Raw genomic sequence first — 25,331 nt, forward strand, 5'->3', positions numbered from 1 at the left:
TCTGAAAAAAAATGTGGATTAAAAGAATAATTCTTTATTGTATCATTTAAAATCGTGGTACAGGAAGAATCACATGAAGTGTGAGCAAACCCTCTAACTCTCCCTTTTTGTCCTCTTACATACCAGTTTGTAAGTGTAAGGTGCCCCAGCGAGGTAGTCGTGGGTGAGCTGTAGCCCATGCTTGCTTTGGCACCCTACAAAGTGTGTCCTCCCTCTGATGTGCTGCTGTGTAGGTGGTGCTTTCCAGTTACTTCTGACCAGCCGGTCTCTTCTGACTCACGGAATTTCTCTTCTGGAACCAGGGCAGCAATAAATTCAGAGGACACAAAGTTCATAACGACAACTGGAACTTTACTTGGTAACTGACAGTATTTACATTATTTACATGCATGTATAATGGATAAGGTAATAGAGAATGGGAAGTCTATCAAAAGTGGTAGATTATCTTAGCTGATAGAGTATATATATATATATATACAGTTATAAGAAAAAGTTTGGGCACCCCTATTAATCTTAAGCTTAATGTTTTATAAAAATTGGTGTTTTTGCAACAGCTATTTCAGTTTGATATATGTAATAACTGTTGGACACAGTAATGTTTCTGCCTTGAAATAAGGTTTATTGTACTAACAGAAAATGTGCAATCTGCATTCAAACAAAATTTGACAGGTGCATAAGTATGGGCACCTCACCAGAAAAGTGACATTAATATTTAGTAGATCCTCCTTTTGCAAAAATAACAGCCTCTAGTCGCATCCTGTAGCTTTTAATGAGTTCCTGGATCCTGGATGAAGGTATTTTTGACCATTCCTCTTTTATCCAAACGTGGATAAAAAATGCATCCAACTGCATCAATATATTAGAATAAACCCAAAATTTAGAATAAACCCAAAATTTGGGAGCATTGATGACATGGTTTGGAAAAGGGGAAGAAGAAAAAGTGAGGGAGTGCCTAATTGTCCCTGATATTCTGGGACAAAAATCCCTACTTAATAACGGAGGTTGGCACCCTAGGGGAAGCGAGAGTGGCGCCTCCACTCCTCGATGGCTCACCCTAGTAGTCCCTCAAATGCCCTGCCCTAAAGGAAACAGCTGAAGGAGAGTCTCTCGTTGAGACCCAGTGGAAATTGAGTTCTCAAATGATATATCCATCGTGTCTCACGTTGTAGTACGAGTTGGTCCCAATTACCTCTTCTCCTAGGGATGTCTACTTGGCATATGAGGGCACACAAGGGCTGCCTATAGCGGTGCCCCTGAGCTGGTGGTAGTAGTGACCGTTGAAGAGGAAAAAGTTCCTTGTGAGGCATAAATCAAGAAGAGTCAACAAAAATTCACTGTGACCAGAACACTGACAACCTCTGCTCCATAGGACATATTTCACTGCCTCCAGGCCCTTCGCATGTATAATTGAAGAATACAAGGATTCAACATCAATACTGTCGAGAATCATATCCCCCTCGAGCTGAATACCCTCTAGTTTCCTTAAAAGGTCCGTAGAGTCCCTAGTGTAGGAGCTCAATGCCAGTACATACGGTTTTAGTAGTTGGTCCAAGTAGATCCCAACATTCTGGCACAGGCTTCCCACACCAGACACTATTAGTCTGCCTCTCAAGTGTGTTAGGCCTTTATGGATCTTTGGGAGGAAGTAGAAGGTAGCAACTATAAGATGTCGTGGGTTCATAAAGTCAAATTCATTTTGATCAATATAAGAACTCCTCAAACCCTCCACAAGAACATCTATCAGTTGGTTAGAGAGCAATGTAAGGGGATTAGAGGCAAGTTTGGTATAATTGGAAGAGTCCATTAAGATGGTCTGACAGAGGTCTTGATATTTAGCGACATCCATTACTACAATATTGCCTCCTTTGTCTGAAGGTTTTATAACCAAACTTGGATCCTTTTCAAGTTTTATGAGGGCATCCATTTCAATTTTACTAAGATTCCTTCTTTTTGCAATTATACTCATGTTTAATCCTTCTAAGTCCTTAGTCACAAATTCAACAAAAATTGTCTATTGGTGATGGGTCAGCCTGGACAGGTGGCATTTTTTTACTCTTTGGTTTAAAGTTTGTAAAGGGGCCTTCACCAGTATTTTTGGGGATAGTGTCTGACAAATTATATAAAAATCTGATGTCCGGTAGTAGTGCATCTGAGACTCCCGTTTGCTGACAGAGGCATTTGTCTTCCCTCAGGAAATGTTTACGCTACCGCAGTTTTCTTGCAAAGAGATGTAGAGCTTTAATGCCCTCAAAAACGCGGAAATCCGATGTCGGCATAAATGACAACCCACGAGGTAATACTCCGATTTCCAATTCACTAAGATTTTTATTTGATGGGTTAATCACTTGTGATATATCAGAAAGAACTAATTGTTGTTGGGACTATTCCTCAGGTAATAGCCCTGGTCCAAAAAAACATGTACTCGTAGCTTGATCGTTACCTTTTCTACCTCCTTGACACCTCTGCCTACCGCTAGTGTTCTTTGAGCGGGTCTCTAAATCGGACAACTCAGTGTCCGTTGAGGATAAATCTGTGTCAAAAGGTTTACTAGGATTCCTATTGGTGAGGAATTGATAAGCCTTGTTATCTTTGAAGTCCTGTAAATCTCTCACAAAGTTTTTGTGCTTCCTTTCCTTTATGTGGAATTGGAAGCGCCTAAGGGTGTTTGGAGTGTTGCCTCTCTTGAGGAGAAGTCTGCCTCAGATGAGAATTTTTTTGTACTCTCAATCTGTTCCCTGAGGCTATCGTTCAACCCTGAGAGAGTATCACCTCTATGCTGATGACACTCAGCTCTACCTCTCTGGACCTGATATCTCCTCCCTACTAACCAAAATCCCACAATGTCTGTCTGCTATCTCATCCTTCTTCTCTGCCAGATTTCTAAAACTTAACATGGATAAAACAGAATTCATCATCTTTCCACCTTCCCATTCATCCCCCCCCATCTGACATATCTATCAGCGTCAATGGCTGTTTACTCTCCCCAGTCCCACAAACTCGCTGCCTTGGGTAATCCTGGACTCTGATCTCTCCTTCAAACCATATATCCAAGCAATTTCCACTTCCAACTCAAAAATATTTCCCGAATCCGCACATTCCTCAACCACAAATCTGCAGAAACACTAGTGCACGCCCTCATCATCGCCTGCCTTGACTACTGCAACCTCCTGCTCTGTGGCCTCCCTTCCAACACTCTTGCACCCCTCCAATCTATCCTAAACTCTGCTGCCCGGCTAATCCACCTGTCCCCCCCGCTATTCCCTGGCCTCTCCTCTCTGTCAATCCCTTCGCTGGCTCCCCATTGCCCAGAGACTCCAGTTCAAAACCCTAACCTAGGCATACAAAGCAATCCAACCTGTCTCCTCCATATATCTTTGACCTAGTCTCCCGGTACATACCTGCACGCAACCTCCGATCCTCACAAGATCTCCTGCTCTACTCCCCTCTTATCTCTTCTTACCACAATCGCATACAAGATTTCTCCCGTGCATTCCCCCATAACTCTGGAACTCTCTACCCCAACATATCAGACTCTTGCCTACCGTGGAAACCTTAAAAAGGAACCTGAAGACCCACCTCTTCCGACAAGCCTACAACCTGTAGTAACCATCGCTCCACCACACCGCTGCACAACTAACTTTCCCCCCACCTACTGTATCCTCACCCATCCCTTGTAGACTGTGAGCCCTCACGGGCAGGGTCCTTGCTCTTCCTGTACCAGTCGCCTTCACGATTTGTTAAAGATAATTGTAATTGTTCTTGTATGTATACTCCTTTTTCACATGTAAAGTATCATGGAATAAATGGCGCTATAATAATAAATAGTAATAATAATAATAATGGATTCTTGCTGTACAGATTAGGTGGATCCATGTTGTACAGAATGTATAGAACCATAGTTGGATCTCTATTGTACAGAATGTATAGAACCATAGTTGTATCTCTGTTGTACAGAATGTACAGAACCATAGTTGGATCTCTGTAGTACAGAATGCATAGTCCCATATTGTACCTTTATGTGCCTTTCACTCTATACAGAGTCACCCACAGTATTTGTCCTTCTGGATGCACTTGTCATCCATGAGAAAACATTTTTAAAATGTTCCTTTGCATGTCTTATTGGGGAGTTATTCTCTCCAAGCGGTACTAATTCTAGGGAAGAATATGGTATGGTAACTAGTGTTGAGCCACCCCCGTAGTGTTCGAGTTCGGTTCGGTTCGTCGAACACCCGTGTGTTCGCCGAACTGTTCGTCGAACTGTTCGTCGAACACCTTCGAACACCGTTAAAACCAATGGCAGGCAAACAAAAACACATAGAAACACATAGAAAACACCTTCAAAGGTGTCCAAAAGCTGACAAACTGCTCAGAAGACACAACTAACACATGGAAAAGTGACAAGTACATATAGTCATGCGAAAAGAAAAGAGGTGGAGGAGTAAAAGGAGGGGGAGACACAGATATAGGCATGTCATGCCCTTCTAAAATCCAAAAAGTGAGAAGCCGAGACGGCCAGTCCGCTCCTGCCCGTGCCACCTCCGTGTCGCCGGGTTTGTGCCAGAGCCGCGGTGAACCCTGACGGCCAGCCCCCCTCTCCCAATACTGGTGCCTGTCCGCTGGTGGGTCGAGAGAGCCCCCCTGTGGTGGAGGCAGCTCTAAGCTTTTTAATTTCAATTGTCCCTCTAATTTGAATGAATACACTTTAAATCCATTTACAAGGATCTATTGGAGGGCAAGTCTCATGCCAGCAGCCGCGTAATTCCAGCTCCAGTAGCGTCCACTAAAGCTGCTGCAGTTAAAAAGCTTTTATAAGGATCGAGCTCGGCTGTCCACCGCAAGGCATCCTAGTGCCAGTCCCAGCCCCTATGCCTTGGGGTGCCTCCTGATGCTTTTCACTAAGTATCCCGTGGTCCCGAAGCATTTCCTTTGAAAAAATTAAGTGTCCAAACTACAGGTGGTGTAGCTTGCTTAACAGCCGGGATAATCCGCTGACTAGCAGACACTGCTACTAGGCACAAAGTATTTCCTGGGCTAGATGCAGTTAAAAATTTGTAAGTAGATACTCTCGTTGGATGCTGAGAAAGCATTCCATAGAGTCTCCTGGCACGCCATATATGATTCTCTTAAAAAGCTTGGGGTAGGGGTCTAGGGGACCCTTTTATAGCCAAAATCACGGCCCTGTATCACAATACGTCACCTAGGCTGAAGATAAATGGAACTGTAGCACCGAGGGCTCGGTTGCTACAGACGTATTGCACCTCACCCAGAGGTGTGATATCTCACTCTCAGATAAGGATGGAGTGTGGATCAGGACCCGACACCTGCATGCATTACACCGCATTGCCGTGGGGCAGGGCGACCAATATGCCCCTGAGATGGGCACGACAGTCCCTGTCCCTGGCTGGAGTGGGGGGAGGGAACACTGAGGAAGGGGAACCCTGCAGTGCAGGAGCAGGGAGGAAGCAGTTCCTGGGTGCATTGAGAAGGGAGTATAAAAGGTGGGCACCATCTTAGTTCAGTGCAGAGAAGTCTGAGCAGAAGTGGCAGGGAGCAGGGGCTCTGCATGAGCTCTGCTCCGGAGGCGGGCCTAGTAACAGAGGCCCAGGCCTGCAAGAGGGAGAAGGAAGGAAGAGGAGCGGAGAAGGCTCCAGGAACGAGGAATGAAGGGATCCCAGGGGTGCGGACGGGCGAGTCGCCACCGCACGCCCGAATCCACCTGCGTGGAGGGGTCAGGCCAAAGGGGGAGACCGGTCCCCGAACTAGTGGAGGCAGGAAACGACCCTCAGCTAGAAACCGGAGGCTCTGACATTTTATGTGGCGCAGCCCCTTGCTCCACCCGCTAGGAAGGCACCACATAGGGTCAGGGAAACTGGCGCCAAGTTTACCAAGAGGAGGCCCGAGGCAGCCGGACAGAAGTGTTGGTAAGAAAGGCCAGACAAAGGACACACAAAGGGGGTCCTGTGAAGTTATCTGGGAGTTGTCTGAGCCCCTCACCTGGTGAGCACAGTACGACGTGGGCAGCCGTTACCTGCAGACGTGGTCTGGATAATAAGAACTGTGAGTAAAGGCCCTGAACTGCATCACTGACTCCGTGTCGTTACTGCTGCTGCCCTGCACCATCACCCCCATCCTCCGCATACACTGCCCTGAGGCTATACTCCTCCCGTGGGGAGTTATGCTACGCTCTGCTGCACCCACAACACCAGCCTTAGCGGTCTGCCCTGTAGCGGCGGTTCACTCTGACCGCAATCCACGGGTGGCGTAGTCGGACATTTAAACATCAAAACCACATAAATAGTTCCGCCACTGGTTTGACCGCCCTGAGCCACGGAACCGGATCGCCGCCACGAAGACTACAACCACCAGCATCCACCAAAAAGTGTCCGGCTCCGGGTGTCCCAAGGCCCAGGGGGTGCGTCAGAACATTTTCATCACCTTTCACAATCACCAATGGGTCAAGGCAGGGATGTCCTCTGTCCCCTCTCTTATACATCCTAGTGACGGAGCACCTGCTCTCATCAATTCGCCATAACCCCAATATTAGGTGGATTGAGGTGGGAGGCACCGAGTACAAGTGCTCTCTATTTGCTGATGATGTCCTAGTATATATCACTCAATCACATATATCCATCCCTGCTGTTATGGCTGAAATAGATCACTTTGTTACATGGTAAAATTTTAAAATCAATGCAGCGAAGTCTGAGGCCCTCGATGTCTCCTTCCCTAAATCCATATAGGATTCCATCCAGTCCAACTTTCCCTTTGCCTGGCCCTCACAGGGTATCAAATGCTTAGGAATTCCTATTCATAGAGACCTCTCCCATCTATGTTATCTTAATTTTGGGCCCTTTATTGAACAATTCCATACAGACCACGGTTGGCAAGTTAGAACTGTAAGATTCACTACGTCAACCACTGGTGTTTTGTGGAAAAGCACATGTACACCGCGTTCCAAATTATTATGCAAAAAGTGTTTAGGAGTGATAAGGGAAGAATTTGTTTGTTTGTCAGTTAAACTCATTGATGGTGATGTGTGTCAGGGCTCTTTATATCACTGTAAGCAATTGCAGACACCTGTGCTAATTAGTTTGGCAGGTGTGTCCAATGAAAGGCAAGACTACTTAAGAAGGCTCTCTCACATTATTAAGCAGCCTACATTTTCTGCCAAAATGGGAAAGAAAAAGGATGTGTCGGCTGCTGAGAAGCAACAAATTGTGGAGTGTTTAGGTCAAGGCATGACTACAATCAACATTGTGCGATGATCAGGATGAAGTGTCTTGGCAATTAAGAAGTATATAGCTGATTCACAGTACACACGTGTGCGTGCTGATAAGGGCAAATTGAGGACTCTTTCCTACAGGCAATTACGTCAGGTTGAAACAGCAGCGGCAAAAAAGCCTTGTCATAGCAGCAGACAAGTTTTTGAAGCTGCTTGTGCCTCCAACGTCCCCCGAACAACAAGATGCAGGGTCCTTCAGAGGTTTGCAGCTGTGCATATGCCATCCTGTCGACCTCCTCTATCCACTTCACACAAGCAGAAACGGCTCCAGTGGGCCAAACATTACATGAAGACTGATTTCAAAACTGTTTTGTTCACGGATGAGTGCCGTGCAGCGCTCGATGGTCCAGATGAATGGAGTGGAGGATGGCTGGTTGATGGACACCCCACGCAAACACGGCTACAGCGCCAACAAGGAGGAGGTGGAGTAATGTTTTGGGCTGGAATCATGGGGAGAGAGATTGTCGGCCCCTTTAGGATCCCTGAAGGCGCTAAAGATGAACTCCATAATGTATGTGGATTTTCTCAAACAGCACTTCCTGCCATGGTTCAAGAAGAAGAACCGTGTATTTCACAGCAAGATCATTTTTCTGCATGATAATGCACCATCTCATGCTGCACATAAAACATCTGCATCTCTGGCTGATATGGGCATAAAAGGGGACAAACTTATGGTGTGACCCCCATGCTCCCCTGACCTCTACCCCATTCAGAACCTTTGGAGCATCATTAAAAGGAGTGTCTATGATGGCGGGAGGCAGTTCACATCTAAGCAACAGCTCTGGGAGGGTATTCTGTCCTCATGCAAAACAATTGAAGCAGAAACCATCCAAAACCTGACAAATTCAATGGACGAGAGAGTTCAGAAGCTCCTTTCGAACAAGGGGTCCTATGTGAAAATGTAACATCACCTAGAATAAAGTTTTGAGTTGAAAACTGTTTGATTTCAGTTTCTAACAACCTGCTAATGCTTATAATTTCAAAAATGACCATTTTTTTGGTCTTTATTAAAATGAAAAGGTTGATCGAAAAGTTTGGGGGATCTAAGAGTGTGGCAACCCAGTAGTCATGATTACTTCGAATTCTGACAATATGAGGGTCATGCTGCAGGTAGTGCAGCAAGAAGGCACTTATGTGTCTTGCGCATCTCGGAGCCCCAAAATTATTTTCCGGGCTAGATGCAGCTAAAAATTATTTTTAATTTTAAATCTGGTGAAGCTTATTATAGATGGCCTAATAGGATCAGTGCTGCACACTGCTACAAAGCCCAAATTATTTTCCAGTCAAGATACAGATAAACATGATTAGTAATTTGAAAGCTTAAAACGGTTGGTAGGGTGATTTTAACCAATCATCAAGCTTTTACTCTCCCCAGGATGACACAGGGGTAGAAAAGTCGTTTCGGATCCATGATTTGTTCATCTTTATGAACGTGAGTCTGTCTACATTATCAGTGGAGAGCCGCGTGCGCTTATCTGTCAGCACACCACCAGCAGCGCTGAACACACGTTCAGACAGAACGCTGGCTGCGGGGCATGACAAGATCTCCAAGGCGTAAGTGGCTAGCTCCGGCCATTTATCCAGATTGGAAGCCCAAAAAGAGCAAGGGTCCAGTGACACAGTCGTGGCTTCAATGTTTACTTGGAGATACTCCTGTACCATCGTCTCTAGGCGTTGACTATGTGTCAGACTTCTTGTCTCCTGTGGCCTTGCAAAGGATGGGCTAAAAAAGTGGTGAAATGATTCCGCAAAATTGATGTTACCAGCAGATACTGTGGTTCTGTTACGGTTTGAGTGCTGAACACTTGACGGTCCCACGGTTGGCAAGTTGGAACTGTGAGATTCACTACGTGCACCACTGGTATTTTGTGGAAAAGCACATGTAAGATTCTGCAACAGTCTCTGCTGATACTCCTGCATGCGTGCATCCCTTTCTATGGCAGGAATAATTTCTGCAAATTTACTTTTGTACCGGGGATCTAACAGTGTGGCAACCCAGTAGTCAGGATTATTTCTAATTCTCACAATTCGAGGGTCATGTTGCAGGTAGTGCAGCAAGAAGGCACTCATGTGTGTTGCGCATCCAGGAGCACCAAGTCCCTGTTGTGTTGGTGGCGAGGTAACAATCATGCTTCCTTCCTCTGTCCTCTCCCCCCAACCTCGCACAACAGAAATGTGATCAAGGTCTCCCTCATCTGATGAGTCTTCCATCAGTTCGTCCTCCACTTCTTCCTGGGCTCCTGCACCTTCCTCACTAGTTTGGCTGCTACCATGCGCCCTGGTAAAACCATCTCCCCCACCCTCACATGCCTGCCGCCTTGGTGCTGCCGACCGTCTGGACCTTGCAGATGTTAGCCCTTCCGCATACAACTCCTCCTCCTCTACTTCCTCCACCTCCTCTTGTGCCACCACCTGACTCCGAATTCTGTTTAACATGTGCTCCAGCATGTAAATCACCGGAATAGTCATGCTGATAATGGCATCGTCAGCACTAAACATCTTCGTCGCCATTTCAAAACTGTGCAGAAGGGTGCATAGGTTCCTGATCTGAGACCACTCCTCCAGCGTGATTTGCCCCACCTCTGAATCTCGTTGGCCCAGGCTATACGTCAGAACGTATTGCACCAGGGCTTGTCGGTGCTGCCACAGTCGCTGCAACATGTGCAGAGTTGAATTCCACCGGGTAGGCACATCGCATTTTAGCCGGTGAAGTGGCAGGCCCAACGACTTCTGTAGAGATGTAAGTCGCTGAGCTGCGGGATGCGAACGGCGGAAGTGAGCACACAGCGACCGTGCCCTCTGCAGAAGGCCATCTAGTCTGGGATAGTGGGCTAAAAATTGCTGGACAACCAGGTTCAACACGTGAGCCATACAAGGCACGTGTGTGACATTGCCCCGGCGAAGGGCCGCACCCAGGTTTGCAGCATTGTCGCACACGGCCTTCCCTGGTTTCAGGTCCAGTGGAGACAACCATTCATGAAATTGGTTCTCCAGAGCTGACCACAACTCCTCAGCTGTGTGACTCACATTTCCCAGACATTTCAATGTAAAAACCGCCTGATGACGTTGAGCCCTACTGCCAGCATAGTAAGGAGGTGTGCAGGATCCCTTCTGCGCAGTTAGAAAGCTTGTGGCATGACCAGACAGGCTTTGGGTGCAGGTGGAAGACCGAGAGGAGGTTGAGGAGGCAGAAGCAGTGGAGGAACTTTGACATAAAGAGGATTGACGCACAATTCGTGGGGACGGCAAGACTTGGACAGCAGCCCCTTGTCCTGCTGTCACCATAGTTACCCAGTGCCCAGTCAGCGACATGTAACGCCCCTGTCCATGCCTACTCGTCCAAGTGTCTGTGGTGAAATGCACCCTGTCACACACAGAGTTTCTCAAAGAAGCGGTGATGTTGTGTGCGACATGCTGGTGGAGCGCAGGCACACCTTTCTTTGAGAAGTAGTGCCGACTGGGCATCTGGTACTGGGGCACTGCGACGGACATAAGGTCTCGAAAATCCTCTGTGTCCACCAGGCGGAAAGGCAGCATTTCTGTAGCCAAGAGCTTGCAGATGGTGAAATTCAACCTCTTAGCTTTCTCATGGCTAGGAGGAAATGGTCTTTTACTTGTCCACATCTGAGGGACCGAGGGCTGGCTATTGTGCTTAGACGGGGTTGATAAGGGTGTCCCCGGCAAACTGCCGGTCTGTGAGGAAGATGCAGGCGGACATGTTAGGTTGCCTTGATCCAAAGGTGGTGCTATCGATGTCGGACAGCGCTCAACACCAGCTGGTGTTACCACCTCCAAAGAAAATGATGACCTGCCAATCACGCTGGCTGTTGCGGGTAAAGAGGTGGCAGGTCTGCGCCCCAAAACAGGTGTAACTGCTGTCACCCCAGTCACAGAGGATGAAGAGGCCGCGGATGCACAAGATATGGCAGACGGTGATTGGCCCGGCCGGCTAGGCCGCATTGTAGCACACTGAGCTTCCCACTGCAACTTATGCTTCATGTCCATGTGCCGGTTCATGCATGAAGTACTCAAACTATGTATTTTTTGGCCTCTACTTAGCTTTTGCTGACAAATGTTACAGATAACACGAGTTGGGTCATCTTTATCGATCTGAAAAAATGCCCAGGCTATGCAAGGCTTAGCACCCATGCGACCTGAAGAGCCACCACGACTTGTGGTGAGAGGCAGAGTTGTGTTTGAGGATGCAGTTGTTGACGTGCTTCCAGTACTACGTCTCTGTCCAGGAAGGCGCAACCTGACCTCGTCGTCACTAGCATCTTCCTCCACCTCCTCTGCTGACCTCATCTCTTGGCTGACTGTGGGTTGACAGTAAGTGGGATCTCCGACCTCATCATCATCACCCTGTGCGTTATCACACCCGTCGTCCTCAGAGCCAACCTGTTCCTGCCCTGACAAAAAACTAAAGTTGTCGCTCCAATCAGGTATTTGAGTCTTATCATCGTCTTCCTCATTGTCTCCACCAACAGGAGTTACAGTTTGGGAATGAGGGTCTACATTATGGTCAGAACCTTCTGCGTCTGGTCCTGGATCCGACTCATAAAGATTCTGGGCATCAGTGCAGATCATTTCCTCGTCTGGATTCACAGAAGCGCTGGAGTCGACCTCTGATTCCCAGGCTATAGTATGAGTAAACAGCTCTGCAGACTCAACCATCTGTTCTACCTCATACTCAGACGGGCAGCTGGAGATTTGGGAGCTGTGAGGAAGCAAGTGCGATTTGGGTGACACCTTTGAGGACTGGAGTATTTGTGATGTTGAAGTTGATGTGGAGGAGAGCCCACTTAAAGGAGCACTTGATATCCGTTGAAGCACCTGCTGTTTTTGTGCCTCATCTGGAATTTGTAGCGATTGGCGTGGCCGTAAGAAAGGGATCTTAGCACATTGTCCGCTAAAAGAAGTAGACATTTTAGTTTGGCTGGAAGATGGTCTTTCTTCTGCACCTACCCCACGGACACAACCTTTTTTCCCCTTCCCAACACGCCTATTCCCCTTTCCACCAGCAGCAGGCCTTTTTCCACTCATTTTGGTGGTTAACTAATTCACAACTCTGGAGTTGTTTGCACAAAAAAACAATGGTTGGTAACCGAGCAGAGCTGAGTGGCCAAACTGTGGTATTAGGCCAAAACTATTGGCTGGGCTAGATGCAGAAAAAAATTATTTTTAATTTGCAACCTGATGGAGGTCAGTATAGATGGACTAATAGAACAAGTCCCACACGCTGCTAGAAGCCCAAATATTTTTTCAGAGATAAATGAAGAAAAAAATTATTTTTAATTTGCAACCTGATGGAGGTCAGTATAGATGGACTAATAGAACAAGTCCCACACGCTGCTAGAAGCCCAAATATTTTTTCAGAGATAAATGAAGAAAAAAATTATTTTTAATTTGCAACCTGATGGAGGTCAGTATAGATGGACTAATAGACCAAGTCCCACACACTGCTAGAAGCCCAAATATTTTTTCAGAGCTAGATGCAGAAAAAAATTATTTTTAATTTGCAACCTGATGGAGGTCAGTATAGATGGACTAATAGACCAAGTCCCACACACTGCTAGAAGCCCAAATATTTTTTCAGAGCTAGATGCAGAAAAAAATTATTTTTAATTTGCAACCTGATGGAGGTCAGTATAGATGGACTAATAGACCAAGTCCCACACACCGCTAGAAGCCCAAATATTTTTTCAGAGCTAGATGCAGAAAAAAATTATTTTTAATTTGCAACCTGATGGAGGTCAGTATAGATGGACTAATAGACCAAGTCCCACACACTGCTAGAAGCCCAAATATTTTTTCAGAGCTAGATGCAGAAAAAAATTATTTTTAATTTGCAACCTGATGGAGGTCAGTATAGATGGACTAATAGAACAAGTCCCACACGCTGCTAGAAGCCCAAATATTTTTTCAGAGATAAATGAAGAAAAAAATTATTTTTAATTTGCAACCTGATGGAGGTCAGTATAGATGGACTAATAGACCAAGTCCCACACACTGCTAGAAGCCCAAATATTTTTTCAGAGCTAGATGCAGAAAAAAATTATTTTTAATTTGCAACCTGATGGAGGTCAGTATAGATGGACTAATAGACCAAGTCCCACACACTGCTAGAAGCCCAAATATTTTTTCAGAGCTAGATGCAGAAAAAAAATATTTTTAATTTGCAACCTGATGGAGGTCAGTATAGATGGACTAATAGACCAAGTCCCACACACCGCTAGAAGCCCAAATATTTTTTCAGAGCTAGATGCAGAAAATTTTTTTATTCAATTTGCAACCTGATGGAGGTCAGTATAGATGGACTAATAGACCAAGTCCCACACACTGCTAGAAGCCCAAATATTTTTTCAGAGCTAGATGCAGAAAATTTTTTTATTCAAATTGCAACCTGATGGAGGTCAGTATAGATGGACTAATAGACCAAGTCCCACACACTGCTAGAAGCCCAAATATTTTTTCAGAGCTAGATGCAGAAAAAAATTATTTTTAATTTGCAACCTGATGGAGGTCAGTATAGATGGACTAATAGACCAAGTCCCACACACTGCTAGAAGCCCAAATATTTTTTCAGAGCTACATGCAGAAAAAAAATATTTTTAATTTGCAACCTGATGGAGGTCAGTATAGATGGACTAATAGAACAAGTCCCACACGCTGCTAGAAGCCCAAATATTTTTTCAGAGATAAATGAAGAAAAAAATTATTTTTAATTTGCAACCTGATGGAGGTCAGTATAGATGGACTAATAGACCAAGTCCCACACACCGCTAGAAGCCCAAATATTTTTTCAGAGCTAGATGCAGAAAAAAATTATATTCAGTTTGCAACCTGATGGAGGTCAGTATAGATGGACTAATAGAATGATGCTATGCCCAAAAGATTTTACTTCACTAGGTGCAGTAAAAAAATTGGTATTCTATACACAGGTGGTATATCTTGCAACACAGATAGGCTACTCCACTGACTAACACACTCTGCAATAGGCCAAAAAGGATTAGCTTTGCTAGATTCAGCCAAATGCTGTGAAAAAAAACTTGCACAGCACTGGCACAGACCTGCCTGGCAAAAACTGATAGGAACTGATGTAACCTAGTCCTGAAAAGGACTCCAATTACAATTAGTCTTTACTCCCACAATCTATCTATTTAAGAGCACAGACCTGCCTGATAAAAGTCGTAGGAAATGCTGTAACCTAGTCCTTAAAAGGACTGCAATCACAACTATTCCCTACTCCCAAGCTATCTGTATATTTGTGCGAAAATTGGCTTGAAATTAACAAGGTATAGCGCACACAGCAACAGCGGTGCCGTCTAACACGCAGCTGCAGCAGTGAGAAAATGGTGGCGACGGGGAAAATGGCTTGGTCTTATAGGGCAAGGACATGTGACATACACTGCCAATCACACATGCCCTTGCTTGTGTGAAAAAAAGCAGTTCGCTCCGTGTGTGCGCTGCTGATAGGCTGACAGATTGCACCTCCCCACTGCAAATGCGGGAAAGAGAAAAAAAAATGGAGATCTTCATTGTTCCTGCAGAGATCCATCCCCTGCCCCTCCCCCCGCCCCGCTGTACACTCAAACTGCGTATTAACATTAATTTTCATCATTACTGAGAAAAAATCCAGTTATGATTTTGGTGCACGAACAGTTATCGAACATAACCTTGAACAGCCGAATTTTTCTCAAATTGTTCGTGTTCGCCGACCGGCTCGAACACCGCCCAAAACAGCTCGAATTTGAGATTGGCGAACAGTTCGAGTAGAACAACGCTCATCTCTAATGGTAACATGAACCAGCACAGGATGTGTCATATGGTGTTTGATGCCCCTTTAAGAACAGTGGAGACTCCCTTGGCAAAGAAAAATTTTCTGTTTCCAACAGGGTGCCTTTCTCCTCCACTCCTTTTGGGTGGACCCAGATTGCCTCTGTGACTCTCCCAGTCAGAACAATCTCCCCTGTGTGCGTTTAAAATGTTTTTATTGAAAGTTTTTTCAAATATTATGGGGGATGGGGTACAAAAAAGAAAAGGGGAAGTCATTAGGAAAAGCATAGGGAAACAAGGGACAAATAGGAAAAAAAGGGGGAAAGAAGACTTCGTAAAGCAGACAATATAAGGATCAAGAAATGCATTGTATTCCTTTCATATAATAGCTGTTAATAAAATATTCAAATGCAATATCGTAGCATGAAGATGACGAACATTTTTGTTAGGTCTCAGTTAAACATAAATTAGGCATAAATTTTTTGGACCAAGAAAGCCATCTTAAATTGTATCTTCCGAAATTCTTGTGTCTTAGTGCAAAATTGTATTCATAGACATTGTGTGCTGAAACTCTTTGGATTATTTCAGTAATGGTTGGGATTTGTGTTTGTTTCCATTTTGTAGTAAACAAATGTTTGGTAACTAACAAAATATGACATATTATTTGTCTATGCTTATTTAGAAAGGATTCAAGATCTATGGAAAAGAGGACAAGAGACTCTTTGCGGGGAAAGAGTAATATTAAGCTGAGAAATGTTATATATCAGATTTTAAATTTCCTGCCATAGCGGATTTAATTTAGGGCAACTCCAAAATATATGATTTATGCTTCCTATCTCTCCACATTCTCTCCAGCACAATGGGGAATGATTTTGAAAACTTCTATTTAGTTTTTGGGGGGGTACAATACCATCTGGAAATTATCTTGAACTGTGTTTTCTGAAGAGAGGCACATATGGAGTTCAAGTAAGTTGTATTTAAAACTTTTTGCTACTGAGCAGTAGTAAAATTTTGTTGAAGAGCCTTTTCCCAATTAATTATATTTGACTTTTTGCTAAAGAATTGATCCTCATTAAGTTTTTGACATATAATACTAGTTCTCCAAAATAATTCTGTTGTTGGATTATTTAATAGTTCTGTGATGTCAGAAGGTATTTCAAGCTTCAGTTCCTTTTTATTCGTAAGATACACTGCTCAAAAAAATAAAGGGAACGCTTAAACAACACAATGTAACTCCAAGTAATTAACACTTCAGTGAAATCTACCTGTCCAGTTATGAAGCAACACTGATTGTGAATCAATTTCACAAGCTGTTGTGCAAATGGAACAGACAACTGGTAGAAATGATAGGCAATTAGCAAGATACCCCCTATAAAGGAGTGCTTCTGCAGGTGGTGACACAGACCATTTCTCTGTTCTCATCCTTTATGGCTGTTGTTTTGGTCAGTTTTTCATTTTGTCATTGCTCTCACCCCTAGAGGTACAGTAGCATGAGGCAGTGTCTACAGTACAACCCACAGAAGTTGCTCAGGTAGTGCAGTTCATCCAGGACAGCACATCAGTGCGAGCTTTGGCAAGAAGGGTAGCTGTGTCTGTCAGCGTAGTGTCCAGAGCATGGAGCAGATACCAGGAGATGTGGAGGGAGTCATAGGAGTTTAACAACCCAGCAGCAGGACCGTTACCTCCTCCTTTGTGCAAGGAGGAACAGGAGGAGAACTGCCAGAGCCCTGCAAAATGACCTCCTGCAGACCACAAATGTGCATGTGTCTGCACAAACGGTTAGAAACCGACTCCATGAGGGTGGTATGAGGGCCCAACGTCCACAGATGGGGGTTGTGCTCACAGCCCAACACCGTGCAGGACACTTGGCATTTGCCACAGAACACCAGGATTGGCAAAGTCGCCATTTACGCCCTGTGTTCTTCACAGATGAAAGCAGGTTCACACTGAGCACATGTGACAGACGTGACAGAGTTTGGAGGCGCCATGGAGAGCGATCTGCTGCCTGCAACATCCTTCAGCATGACCGGTTTGGCAGTAGGTCAGCAATAGTGTGGGGAGTCATTTCTTTGGAGGGCCGCACAGCCTTCCATGTGCTCACCAGAGGTAGCCTGACTGCCATTAGGTACCGAGATGAGATCCTCAGACCCCTCTTGAGACCATATGCTGGTGCAGCTGGCCTGGGTTCCTCCCAATGCAGGACAATGCCAGACCTCATGTGGCTGGAGTGTGTTAGCAGTTCCTGCAAGATGAAGGCATTGAAGCTATGGACTGGCCCGCCCGTTCCCCAGACCTGAATCCGATTGAGCACATCTGGGACATCATGTCTCGCTCCATTCACCAACGTCACGTTGCACAACAGACTGTCCAGAAGTTGGCAGATGCTTTAGTCCAGGTCTGGAAGGAGATCCCAGAGGAGACCATCCGCAACCTCATCAGAAGCATGCCCAGGCGTTGTAGGGAGGTCATACAGGCATGTGGAGGCCACACACAATACTGAGCCTCATTTTGACTTGTTTTAAGGACATTACATCAAAGTTGGATCAGCCTGTAGTGTGTTTTTCCACTTTAATTTTGGGGGTGACTCCAAATCCAGGCCTCCATTGGTTAATAAATTTGATTTCCATAGATGATTTTTGTGTGATTTTGTTGTCAGCAAATTCAACTTTGTACAGAACTAGGCTGACGACCTGGTGCGGGCTGCACAGACATGGGTATGCATTGTTTCTGACTGTTTCTCTGACTCTCTACTTTTGGGGGGAGCTCCTCTTATATTCATGCTGTTATGGCATGCCTTACTAATACATTCTTTACTGGGGCTCCCATGTATAGGTATCTCACCTGCCATTAGTGGCATATTACTGCAGGGACTGTGATTATACAATCTACTGGGTAATCTATTGCATAGAGCTTTCGCATGGAACATTGAATGGATTACCACTATTATTATTTATTTTTCTTTGCGCAAGACACCTGCACTTTATGATTCATTGGGGAGATTATTACATGGACCTCTGCACGTAATATTGTATGGACTACCAATATATGTTTAACCCCCCCCATTCCCCCTTTTTTTTTTTCTTCTCTGCAAAGTGCCTGCTATAAGTACTGCCCCAGTTTTGTCCAATAAATGCAGCTGATATCTGCGACCTGTGTATGTGCTGTGCGCCTGGGCACTTCAGCCCTCACTGGGTACCCATCTTTACATCTTAAACTGTATGTTAAATTATGTATGCAAGTTTTTAAGAAATTGAATTAATAAAAATTATGTTTTTTTATCGCTAAACTCAATGTCCTCCTCTCTTTCTGCTATAATGTTATGAGTTGCTTAGCTTGAATTTAGGGCACTTGCCCGATACAAAACTAGTAATGCATGTTCTAGAACGGAAATATATGTGTATATTTGTACAGAACAAAGTATTCAATGAGAATATTTCATTCATTCAGATCTAGGATGTGTTATTTGAGTGTTCCCTTTATTTTTTTGAGCAGTATAATTATTGATTTTTAGCCAATTACTATATTCTTTAGGATGTAAGTTATACTTTTTAGTGATATATTGAAAAGGGATTAAGGATTTATCCACTAGGATATCAAGGAGGTTGTTAATTCCCTGGGTTTTCCATTTTGTCAGGTTCATACGTGGAAAAATTAAATCAAATATTTCCAGAGAAATATTTTTAAGTTTATTAAGGGGTTGTTTTTCTTTTAGAAGAACCATTAAGAGTTTCCATATTGAAACTGTAGCTTTAACTGTCCGAGATTTTGGCATTGTTATTGTTGGGTCTAATAAGTGGGCAACTATTAAAGCATAAAGGGATTTGTTGTTGATAAACACTTTTTCAAAAGATATCCAACTAGCTTTTTCATGCTCGTTTAGCCATTTTTGGCTTTGCTTTAAAATATTTGAGATATAGTAGCTAGACAAATTAGGAAGATTGAAACCTCCCCTCTTTTTATGTTTAATCAAGATATTTTTAGCAATTCTGGGGCTTTTATTGCACCAAATGTATCTGGAGAGCTGTGTTTAACAATCTCCCCTCTGTGACATAGCCTTAGGCAGCAAACTGTATCTGACAGATATGCTCGTTCCCCACTTACAAGTTTCAGGCTCCTAAGTATACAGAGCTACATACAACTGCTTATGTCTTCTGCAGCTGACTGAGTGTCTGGACTCGGATCCTTCAATGGAATCTTTCAGCAGGTTTTTGCTATGTAATCTGAGAGCAGCTGGAGGTAATGGCTAAGACCCTGATTTCAGCGATGTGTCACTTACTAGGCTGTATGCTGTTTAAATAAAATCACAGTTTTATCAGCAGGAGATTATCACTACAGGACTAGGTGTCTAATGCCTTATAGTCTTCCTGCTTTGTGTAACCTCACCCCCACCACTGATTAGCAGCCTTCTGACAGTATACAGTGTACACAGAAAGCTGTCAGTCAGTGGTGTGGGTGGGGTTATACAGAGCTCAGCATTCAGAGAACTGGTAGATCTGCAGAAGAGAAATTGTGATTTTATCACAACTGCGGCATCCAGTAAACTAAATGATGCATAGCTGGAATGAGGGTCTCTTCCTCTACATTATGCTGCTCTCAGATGAGGTGGCAAATACCTGGTGATAGATTCTCGTCAAGTAATCTAAACTACGTCCAAAGTGCTTACCTACTTTAACCCTTCATGCACACTTTTAACCCAATCTCACACCAACTCCTCTTAACACCCTACAACCCAATGCAGTTATGGTGTGGCACTACCTAACAGATCACACAAGTGCAGCCTGTTTGTAAAAATAGCTATGCACGAAAGCCCTGCAGCTCTAAAATGGGCTTTGTTGGTCAGACTTTGCCAAGCTACTCTGCTGAGCAGGTTCCAGAGGAATCCTTAGCTTTACCCTTTAAACCCTGTACAGGGATGTGGACTTATAACAGGGTCCCCTAGTTTACATCCATGGTGTGGCTGCCAAACAGTGGAGTGAGCCAGCAAAAGAGAGTAGACAAGCTGGGTCAAAACTAGAGAGGGCAGATAAAGGGAAACATCAGATGTCAGGGATGAGGTCAGGAGGTATTCAAAAACTGGGAGAACAGTGCATAAGACAGAATTGTAAGCTAAATAATGGGTTAAGACAGTCTAGGGTCAGCAATGGGAACCAAATAAATCAGAAAGAAGGGTATAACAGGTAAACAGACCAGGGTGAGTAAATACTTAGAATTGGCAACTCACAGCAAATTCCTGGGAATGTAAATATGATGCGGCCCTGGGAGTTAATTACACCTGCTGACTAACTACGCCGCAGAAACTCACAGACTTCCTGGCAGCTCGGCACCACAAGTCCCAGCCTCCCCAGTAAACTTGGCTGAATTGAGCTTGCTTTGCCCAGCACCATCTGCAGTGTAAATGCAGTGACACCTAGCAATAGAGGCAGAGATTGTAGAAGCTGGCTCAAACAAGGATGTAACACTGTTCTCCCAGACACAACACACAGTCAGGTTCACTTAAAAAGAACATGGTAAATAAAGTATAAACAAGGGCAAACCAATAAATGATAACATAAGACAATAGAACATAAATGCATAAGGTAAAGGGGCTTCAAACAGGATAATTTAAAAAAGCCCATCCATGATGGTGAATGCCTAAGTCCGCCTTCAACTCTGTTACAAGCCAATAGGAACTCATTGTGGTGCTGCTGTAGTGTCCATGTACTCAGCATCAAGAAAAGAGTCACTTTGTATCCCCATTGACCGTTTGTCAGTCACTATTAATCTTCATATGTGCCGTGGCCAATCATTTGCTTCTTCATCCACATAGATACTTACTAATGGTCTAAATGCTTAACCCCCTTAATTCAATGTCACATACATGTATGAGATTGTGTGGGTGAACTCGTGTGGGCAACGATCAGGAACTGATCTCCACATGTGGCACATGATGGCTAAATTAAATAGGAGCCACCATGCATGAAAAAAAAACATGCCCCCAAAAAAGCTAAAAACAGACTTTTTCTGTGTGAGACATGTAATGACACACAGCCCTACTTTCCTCTGTGTGTTTATAATGATGCATAGATCTGCTGCACTCTACATAGCAGGGTTGTGTGTCATTACATGTCTCACACAGAAAAAGCCTGTTCTCAGCTATTCTAGGCTTGTGTTACTCCCCCCACATGATGCCTCCTGCTAATGATTGGTCAATGTCATGCAGGAGAAAAATACATGCTTCCAGAGAAGAAATTCTGCTAATGCCCCCTGGTGTTTAGAATAAATTAGAAGCTAAACATTACAATATCTCTGCAGCGAACGCTGCCATCCAGCTTGTCATCCTTCAGAGACATTGCCTGCGCTCCGCAGTGTCTCTGAAGGATGGCATGCTGGATGGCAGCGTTCTGCTACCATCCAGCCTGCCATCTCAATGCCGTCCCAGCGTGGGAGAATTCTCCTACTCAAGCGGTGATGTCATTTGCCGGCACCGCATGCGCAGGAGAATTCTCCCACGCTGTCAGTGACGTGCATGAGGTGAGCTGAGTTTATTGGACATGAACTCGGCTCATCTGGATGCCGTCACAGCCAGACACTGAGGAGCTTCACTGAAGAGCTTCTAAGTGTCTGCGGCATGGCAAGCTGGATGGCAGCTTTCTGCTGCGATCCAGCCTGTCATGTCAATGTAGCAGAGCTGAAGCCGTCCTGGGAAAGGTAAGGATGAGGTTGGTTTATTATTTTACTTTTATTGCAGAAGACATTGGCTTCAGCTGGAATGGGCGTGACGCTTTTGGTGCACGAACAGTTATCGATCATAACCTCGAACAGCCGAATTTTTGGCAAATTGTTCGAATTTGTCGAACGACTCGAACACCGCCCAAAACAGCTCAAATTTGAGATTGGCGAATAGTTCGAGTCGAACACCGCTCATCTCTAGTAGTAAGTAACCGGAACGCCCTCTCAATGTCTGTTTTGGCCATTAGGGTGCCCCTTCCCAACTTCTTGACCCGCCTGATTGCCTTGTCAAAGGAGGTACAGTATATACTACTGTACTTGGTTCCGCTTCGATGTTGTCGTTTACTGGCCTGCCCCTTGGATATGACAAATGGTGGATTAGTCCGAATGTATTGGGTTCCGTTTTTGGCACGACTCCCTACGGGGATACCACTACGTCTTGTAAGGAAAGTGTTCTGAATGTAACCGCCATTCGACCTAAAGATATTTCTTTTTTTAATTTTCTTGTCACGACGTCTGGGTGTTGGTAGGCTGATTTTAGATTTTTACTCCAGGTTTTCTTCATTTTAGAAGGGCATGACATGCCTATATCTATGTCTCCTCCTCCTTTTACTCCTCCACCTCTTTTCTTTTCGCATGACTATATGTACTTGTCACTTTTCCATGTGTTAGTTGTGTCTTCTGAGCAGTTTGTCAGCTTTTGGACACCTTTGAAGGTGTTTTCTATGTGTTTTCTATGTGTTTCTATGTGTTTTTGTTTGCCTGCCATTGGTTTTAACAGTGTTTGACGGTGTTCGACGAACCGTTCGGCGAACATGCCGGTGTTCGACGAACCGAACCCGAACACTACGGGGGTGGCTCAACACTACTTAAGAGTCCATGATTTTCACTGTAACCTGCAATACTGTGGTGGCAACACTTACAATGCAAATATGTTACATATAGGTTCATACCTGAAAACAAAAATAGCAGCAGCATGCAATATGGTCATGGGCTGTACAGCTGATAGATTGGACTATTAAAACTAGTATTCAAAAAATTAAAATGTCTCCGTTGTATAAAAGATTAAAAAAATGCACCCCTGGAACTTTCCATAAAACAAATGGGACAAGAAAAGTTTTAGTTTTGTGTCTCAAAAATAAGCACCTGCAACAGGCCACTCTATTCAGGTGGCATGTATAGGTGTAGTATTGGACTATTACAACAAAGAAGTGTGCAAAAAATTGAACATTTTTAACAATATGTACACTTTGTAAAAGGTTGATTTTTAATTTCTGGATTCTGGAGGCATGGCCTGGCTATGGAGGAGTGAGGACGTGCAGCAGTTCAGCTCCTGCCTGGGTGATGTCTGCAGACCCAATTAAGAAACACTATTTACCCCCAAATGTCAGCTAAGAAGCACCCCAGCTCTGGCCAAACTAATAGACGTCGTTCAATGGTGCCTGCAACTGGTATTTCCTGATATCTGAGGAGTTCTGTGGGCCCTGCACCCGAGCTAGCAAGCTCTCTGACTAGAAAGAAGATGGAGGATGGAGGAGCAGCATTATCTACATCAGGGACTGTGAGTTGCATAAATAATACTGTCGGGACTTGCATGATACAGGCCTCTAAATATCATATCCAGGAGCAGAAGGAGACATCTCATGCTTCTTATTCACAAGCAGTGAGCAGCTCCTTGCACAAGCTGAGGGATTTGTCCTGTGGCATTCCTGAGCATTCAGAGAGCCTGGCATGCAATGTATATATTCAGGCACAGACTGTGTGGGATGATCTGAAGGCTCATATATGAGCTATTCCCACAAAAGATTATATGGAGAACTATATTTCTAGGCTGGAAGCATCCTATAGGGCTGAGACTGCTTCTATCTGAGGGGAACTTCAGCAGCTTTCTGAAAGGGTGGCTAATGATGAAAACCATACAGAAGCCATCTCTCAGAAATTACACACACAGGAGCAGACATCTGAAGCTCACTCTCAACAGTTGGAATATCTGTCTGACCTGGTGGGCGACATAGAAAATAGAGGGAGACGCAATAATATCAGAATTAGAGGCCTCCCAGAGTCTGTGGACCAGAATAAGCTGGAGGAATCCTTATGCTGTATCTTTAATTCAATACTAGATCTACCACGAGATTCAGACATAGAATTTGACAGGGCTCATAGATCTTTTGGTCCCAAGTCTGTTGATGCAAACAGACTTAGAGATGTCATATGCCGGATACATAGATATAAAGTGAAAGAGAATATTCTTGCTAAAGCACGTACACTGGAGCCTATCATCTTTAATGAACATGTTATTCAGATTATGCATGACTTGTCCTGGCGCACACTTCAGAAGAGACGTGCCCCTGCTTGACATGCTGAGACAACATAAAATCCTGTATTCCTAGGGCTTTCCCTTTAGACTTCAAGTGAGACAATCTGGAACTATACATGTTTTGCGAAGTCTGGGAGACTTATCAACGTTCACTAATGGACTGGGAATTCTGTCGGTCCAGGTGCTCCCATCAGAGCGGCCAGGCCTTCCTAGAGGCCTTGAAAGTAGTGACACACCTCGCCCCCAAAGAAGAAAAACTCACAATCCTGGCATGGAGGTCGCAATTTGGAGGAAAGAGGAGTGTCACCTCCAGATTGAATGGCTTCACTACTTTCACTCATTGTTCTCTTTGATACTGATTGATGTTTAGCAATCAGGGAAGCTTTTACAAGTTGTTTTATGCACACATGCATAGATATTGTATAGCTATTGTTATATGCAGGTTGGGCATTCAAGTTTGGGTAAATAGCATAAGTTTCTCATAAAAGTAAATGTTTTAAAGCATTAGAGTCTGTGGACCAATCCTAGGGGGAAGCTACTCTCCATAGAAAGCGCGTTTCCACTAAGGGCATCTGCATCCCGCTGGACGGGTGTGGAATTTTCTTCTTTTTTACCTAATAGTCCTTCTCATTGAGGACCCTTCTTGTGGTTGGGAATGGTTCCCAATTGATTTCTCCTTCTTCTTTCCTGTGTTCTCTCTTTCTTTTCCTATCTTTTCATGAAAGGAAGGAACTATTATCACTCAGAGTAACTGCCTTTCTTTTAAGTTTTCTTCCTTTTTCTTTTTTACTAATCCTCCCTAAGTCCTATCCCTTGGTCCTCAAAATGAGCACAGTCAAATTCTGTTCACTAAATGCTAGAGGTCTTAATGTCCCTCAGAAACGTTCTTAGATTCTATACTCCATGCACAAACACAGGGTTCATATCCTCATGCTATAAGAGACCCATTTCAAATCTGATCAAGTTCCTAAGATGAAAGATAGATATTAAACAACTGGTTTCATAGTACAAACCTTGAAACAAAATCTAAATGGGGTTTCCATCGCAGTCCACAAGTCATTAGCATACACTTTACTTGACACACTTATTGACACAAAAGGCCAATACGTATTTCTCAAGATAAAAATTTTAGATTCAATATGCACAATTGCTAATTGGTATTTGCCTATCAAGGATAAGATTATTGCATGCCGTGCATTTTTAACCACATTGTCTAATTTCTCAGAAGGTACAGTGATTGCAGGGGGAGAC

General features: G+C 44.2%; 1 long non-coding RNA gene across 1 annotated transcript in view; it reads left to right on the forward strand.

The window, feature by feature from the left end:
• Window positions 1–224: 224 nt before the first annotated feature.
• LOC141167447 (uncharacterized) overlaps window positions 225–25,331 on the forward strand; it is a 210,271-nt gene continuing 185,164 nt past the window's right edge. Inside the window, exons 1-2 of the long non-coding RNA XR_012251421.1 lie at window positions 225–358; window positions 2,193–2,293. This is a non-coding gene — a long non-coding RNA (uncharacterized lncRNA). The remainder of the gene's footprint in view (window positions 359–2,192; window positions 2,294–25,331) is intronic.

Source organism: Phyllobates terribilis, unplaced genomic scaffold (assembly GCF_046119375.1).
Source record: "Phyllobates terribilis strain yellow unplaced genomic scaffold, ASM4611937v1 Scaffold_1__5_contigs__length_1240528914, whole genome shotgun sequence".
NCBI classification, from domain to species: domain Eukaryota; kingdom Metazoa; phylum Chordata; class Amphibia; order Anura; family Dendrobatidae; genus Phyllobates; species Phyllobates terribilis.